Below are 6,596 nucleotides of genomic sequence, written 5' to 3' on the forward strand. Positions count from 1 at the left end.
CTCATACCAGCACCAGCTGAAGATGTAACTGAAGGTCCACATGGGAGAGAGGCCGTTCGCCTGTACGCACTGCGGGAAGAGATTCTCAGAGAGGAGTTACCTCAGGATACACCAGCAGAAAATGCACACAGCCCATGTATAGTGACATGTAATGTAGTACTAGTTAGTTTGTAGTTAATTGTGTTGGTTTTGGATGTAGTATGGAACTGGATGAGGTGAGCTGAGGAAATAATAAGTATGATGAGGCGGTTGGTGGGATGGTGTCTGTAAAAATGCTTTACGGATGAAGTGACAACCTTGTCCTGTTGTTTGATGCTGGTGTTTTATAGTGAGATAATGATAGTGCCTTAATTCATGTTTACTTGACATGAAGTAGTGAAGGTGTTTAATGTAATGTTGAACCTTTTCCAAAGTATTAATTTTATTAAATACTGACTTGGTATTTTTGTATCATTGTAAGGACTTAGTTTCCCTTATCTCAGTCAAACCAAAACATTATACTTAACTTTTGAATCAACACATATGGACATTTTTTTAAATAAACTCCAATGGCTCCATATTGTTAGGTACTTGAATCAGTGTTAGAGATGGACTTGACTGTGGTTAACATGTTATAATATCATGTTATGTTTCTATATGTACAGCAAATAGTTTCTTATATGCTTTTCTGTACAATTTGTTTGCAGTCTGCAGTCCATGAGGACCTGCTGATATCCTGTGTTGCTGTCGGGAGAGACTGGACCTCTGAAGTGGCTGGTTACAAACCCTGGCCCCAGATCAGGACCCTGGAACAGAAGCCTTCGATCTTCCTTCCTGAGTCGGAACGGGGACCGAACCACGACTGACAGTCTCCACCACCACACAGAAAACAACCAGTGGACAGGTGGACTGAACAACCTCAGTCCTGGTGGTCATCAGAGAGACAGAGGCTCCAGTCAGGGATCCAGTCTGCAGCCCAGACCCTTCTCTTCACAGTCTCAGTGCAGGGATGATACAGGGCCTGGGGCTGATAGAGACAGACCCTCCTGTTCCTATGATAAAAACACCACAGTATCTATGATGAGCAGAGCAGGTCATCCTGGGCTTCAGCCTTCACAGAGTGTGGTGGGAGACTCCCCTGATGGTAAGTCTTTCCGGAAGTCGGTCTTCAGCTTACCACACCAATGCAGACAGGGTCAGAATGGGCATTCACCACAAGAGGTACCTAGCCTATAACACAGCAAACAGCCCAACAACACTCAAACAATGGCTAGAGGAGGCAGCTCAAAGAATAACCACCTGAGGGTGGTGGCTCCTGCTTCTACCTCCTCTGGTGTCATCCGGTCACAATTTGGGAGGCTGAGCATTAGGATGTACGCCTACAAGCCATACGCCTGCCCCACATGTGGGAAGTGTTTTACTGAGGCAAACTATATGAAGAAGCACCAGACCATTTACATCAAGGAAGGAGAGGGGCTTGAAGAGCAAACTATGTTACAAGAGCTTCTGCTTCCGGAGTATCCTACCATATACATAGGAGTTTCCACAATGGGGAGAAATTTTAGCAGTGTTCCTTGAGCTGTATTATAGTCATGTGAAGTGTCTTGGGGTAAGAGTTGTTTTGGATGTCTACATCCCTCAGTTGAGCATCTGGGTATTCTCACATGATACAGACTTGTTGTTTGGTGTGCTGGCATAGCATGCTCCCTCAACATGAGACATCGGTGGCATTGTGTTGTGTGACGATACTGCACATTTTAGTGTACCCAGCATAAGGTGCACCTGTGCTTCTTGATATGCCACACCTGTCAGGTGGATGGATTATCTTGGCAAGGGAGAAATGCTCACCAACAGGGGTGTAAACAACTTTGGCACAAATTGAGCAAAGTTAGCTTTTTGTGTGCATGGAACATTTCTTGTGTTTACTTCAGCTCATGAAATATGAGACCAAAACTTTACATGTTGCGTATATATTTTTGTTCAGTGTACATCACCTCAGTAGGGTAAATATTCAACTGTCCTTTTTCTAGACTAGGTTTACACAAGCCTGTTTCAAATGACAAGTTAATAATGGGTTAATTACCCTCCTAAACAGAAGTAAACAAGTCGTACACTCTTAACCAGTTTGAAGAGACCCCTCTGAGATTAGCATAACCCAGGCATTTTATCCGGGTTTCTCATAACCGGGATACAAGCCTTTTCGTGTTATTGTAAACAGGATATGATGATTTAAATTTGTCAACTCCAAAAGCAGAATACTTGAGTATCCCAAATAAAAACTGAATATTGGTGTGCATGTAGATGTGGTCAGTGATTTAGAAAATGTGTTTGATTGTTGGCAGAGGCAATGGGGTGAAAGTAAGGTAGAGATATGTTTTATATTACAAGGAAATCTATACTATAATGTAATGGGAACAGAAGGAGAAGTTATGTTGTGGTGGATGAGATTAGGGCATATGCGATTTAATTCTTATTTTGAAATTGATAGGGAAACATGGTACTGGAATGAGGTTTGTAGGGAATTATTTTATTAGAAACTCTATAGCAGTATAGAGACCCACAGGGGAGGTGTCATAATACCCATAAAACCTAGTGGTCAAACAGGGAAATGGTTCCAAATGTTTTTCCACCACCACCACCATTTTTTCCCATAGGTGATTTTAGAAACACTTAATAAGGGCTGTGTTTCGTGTAGGCTTACCCTGGCGTGACATTTTGATAAACTTGTAAATTGGACAAGGTGACTTATCAATACATTCGTCTCTATTTACTCTGATTTAAAAAAAAATCTAATTAGCATCAAAGTAGATCATCATGCAAAACTACAAATCCCTGCAAGCTCCTGCACATCATCTCTAGCTGACACCTTTGCTAACAGATATTGTGTCAGTTTAAAACATGCTCAAGACAGTTCACAGAATTTTCCATTTAAAAAATGTTGCCAATTTATTCTTCACTACATTTAGCTAACATTACATAGTTAATCCAGAGATTCTTATCTTCGGCAGTCTCATACAGATATTCATGGGATTTGTAGTGCTTTATGATTGTCATATTAGCAGTTAATAAGCATTTCATTTTAGGTCGGTAAATACAGGCAGATATATTGATAAGTCACATTGGCCTTGAGAGATTTACACGGCTATCAAAATGTCATGCCAGGGTAAGCCTACATGAAACTCAGCCCTTATGTTAAGTGTTTCTAAAATCCTTTATGGGAAAATGAATGGTGGAGAAACGGTTGAAACCATTTCCTTGTTTGACCGCAAGGTTTTATGGGTATAACTATTGTCCTCTAATGGCAGTGGCATGTATTCATGCATGCCAAGGGAAGCCAGGCTTCCCAAAAAATTGACAACAAAAAAATCTGTCTCTGTGTTTCATAATTTTCCTTCAATTTGCAAAAGGCTGAATGTATCTTACAGGAGAAATCATCTGAGCAAGCGATACAGCGCCTGTCACACCCTGGTCGAAGTATTTTGTGTTTATCTTCATGTATTGGGTCAGGCCAGGGTGTGGCATGGGGTTTTTGTATTGTGGTGTGTTTTGTCTTGGGGTTTTGGTGATGGTATTGGGATTGTAGCTTAGTGGGTTATCTAGCAAAGTCTATGGCTGTCTGGAGTGGTTCTCAATCAGAGGCAGGTGTTTATCGTTGTCTCTGATTGGGAACCATATTTAGGCAGCCATATTCTTTGAGTTTGTCGTGGGTGATTGTCCTAAGTGTCTTTGTTCCTGTCGCTGTGTTAGTTGACGCAAGTATAGGCTGTTTCGGTTTTAGTTTAGTTATTTACGTTCTTTGTTTTGTAGTGTTTGTGTTTATTCGTGTTTACGTTGTTTATTAAACATGGATCTCAATCTACACGCTGCAGTTTGGTCCGACTCTCCTTCATTACATCAAGAGAACCGTTACAGAATCAACCACCACAAACGGACCAAGCAGCGTGTCAACAGGCAGGAGCCACAGCAGAGGCAACAGAGGCAGCAGCAGCAGGGGCAGCAGCAGCTGCAGTGGGAGAGGCTGCACCACCTGGAGAAATGGGAGGACGAACTGGACGGTAAAGGACCTTGGGCTCAGCCTTGAGAATATCGCTGCCCCAAGGAAGAACTGGAAGGGGTGAAAGCTGAGAGGTGCAGGTATGAGGAGGCAGCACGGCGTAGCGGATGGAAGCCCGAGAGTCAGCCCCAAATATTTCTTGGGTGGGGGCTCACAGGGAGTAGGGCTACGCTAGGTAGGGGACCTACGCTAACTTCCTGTGGTTACCGAGGGGCTAGAGAGACCGGGCAGGCACAGTGTTATGCAGTGGTGCGCACGGTGTCCCCAGTGCGGGTGCATAGCCCGGTGCGGTATATTCCAGCTCCGCGTATTGGCCGGGCTAGATTGAGCGTCGAGCCAAATGCCATGAAGCTGGCTCTACGCATCTGGTCCCCAGTGCGTCTCCTTGGGGCGGCTTACATGGCACCAGCCTTGCGCTCTGTGTCTCCGGTTCGCCTGCATAGCCCAGTGCGGGCTATTCCACCTCGCCGCACTGGCAGGGCGACCGAGAGTATTCAACCAGGTAAGGTTGGGCAGGCTCGGTGCTCAAGAGCTCCAGAGCTCCAGTGCGCCTGCACGGAGCTCCAGTGCGCCTGCACGGTCCGGTCTATCCAGTACCACCTCCACACCCCAGCCCTCCGGTAGCAGCTCCCCGCACCAGGCTTCCTGTGCATATCCTCGGATCAGTACCACCAGTGCCAGCACCACACATCAGGCCTACAGTGCGCCTCGCCTCTCCTGCGCTGCCAGAGTCTCCCGCCTGTTCAGCGCAGCCAGAGCTGCCGGTCTGCATGGAGCAGCCAGAGCTGCCAGTCTGCATGGAGCAGCCAGAGATGCCAGTCTACATGGAGCAGCCAGAGCTGCCAGTCTACATGGAGCAGCCAGAGCTGCCAGTCTACATGGAGCAGCCAGAGCTGCCAGTCTACATGGAGCAGCCAGAGCTGCCAGTCTACATGGAGCAGCCAGTCTGCATGGAGCAGCCAGAGCTGCCAGTCTGCATGAAGCAGCCAGAGCTGCCAGTCTGCATGAAGCAGCCAGAGCTGCAAGGAGCTGCCAGTCTGCAAGGAGCTGCCAGTCTGCAAGGAGCTGCCAGTCTGCAAGGAGCTGCCAGTCTGTCAGGAGCTGTCAGTCTCAGGAGCTGTCAGTCTGCATGAAGCAGCCAGAGCTGTCAGTCTGCAAGGAGCTGCCAATCTACAAGGAGCTGCCAGTCTGCAAGGAGCTGCCAGTCTGCAAGGAGCTGTCAGTCTGCAAGGAGCTGTCAGTCTGTAAGGAGCTGTCAGTCTGCAAGGAGCTGCCAGATCTTTCAGTCTGCCAGGATCCGCCAGTCAGCCAAACTCTTCCAGATCTGCCAGTCAGCCATACTCCTCCAGATCTGCCAGTCAGCCATACTCCTCCAGATCTGCCAGTCAGCCATACTCCTCCAGATCTGCCAGTCAGCCATACTCCTCCAGATCTGCCAGTCAGCCAGACTCCTCCAGATCTGCCAGTCAGCCAGACTCCTCCAGATCTGCCAGTCAGCCAGACTCCTCCAGATCTGCCAGTCAGCCAGACTCCTCCAGATCTGCCAGTCAGCCAGACTCCTCCAGATCTGCCAGTCAGCCAGACTCCTCCAGATCTGCCAGTCAGCCAGACTCTTCCAGATCTGCCAGTCAACCAGACTCTTCCAGATCTGCCAGAACTGCCAGGATCTGCCAGTCGGCCAGGATCTGGTAGATCTATCTACCTGCCTGAGCTTTCTCTCACTCCCGAGCTGTCCCTCAGTCCCGAGCTGTCCCTCAGTCCCGAGCTGTCCCTCAGCTGTCCCTCAGTCCCGAGCTGTCCCTCAGTCCCGAGCTGTCCCTCAGCTGTCCCTCGAGCTGTCCCTCAGTCCCGAGCTGTCCCTCAGTCCCGAGCTGTCCCTCAGTCCAGCTGTCCCTCAGGGTTCTGGGTGAGGACTACTAGGCCATGGTCCAGTGGGGTTCTGGGTGAGGGACAGGCCATGGTCGGCGAGGGACAAAGGGGACTAAGACATTGACTGAGTGGGGTCCACGTCCCGCGCTGGAGCCACCACCATGGACAGACACCCATCCGGACCCTCCCTATTGTTTTGAGGTACGTTCGGGAGTCCGCACCTTAGGGGGGGGGGGGGTTCTGTCACGCCCTGGTCGAAGTATTTTGTGTTTATCTTAATGTATTGGGTCAGGCCAGGGTGTGGCATGGGATTTTTGTATTGTGGTGTGTTTTGTCTTGGGGTTTTGGTGTTGGTATTGGTATTGTAGCTTAGTGGGGTATCTAGCAAAGTCTATGGCTGTCTGGAGTGGTTCTCAGAGGCAGGTGTTTATCGTTGTCTCTGATTGGGAACCATATTTAGGCAGCCATATTCTTTGAGTTTGTCGTGGGTGATTGTCCTAAGTGTCTTTGTTCCTGTCGCTGTGTTAGTTGACACAAGTATAGGCTGTTTCGGTTTTCATTTAGTTATTTACGTTTGTTTTGTAGTGTTTGTGTTTACGTTTATTAAATATGGATCGCAATCTACACCACACCAAGAGAACCGTTACAGCGCCCCTTTGTCTCTATACTTGTAGGCCATCCATCTGATGCTGTC

The sequence above is a fragment of the Oncorhynchus gorbuscha genome, unplaced genomic scaffold (assembly GCF_021184085.1).
Source record: "Oncorhynchus gorbuscha isolate QuinsamMale2020 ecotype Even-year unplaced genomic scaffold, OgorEven_v1.0 Un_scaffold_7:::fragment_2:::debris, whole genome shotgun sequence".
In the NCBI taxonomy this organism is placed as follows: Eukaryota; Metazoa; Chordata; class Actinopteri; order Salmoniformes; family Salmonidae; genus Oncorhynchus; species Oncorhynchus gorbuscha.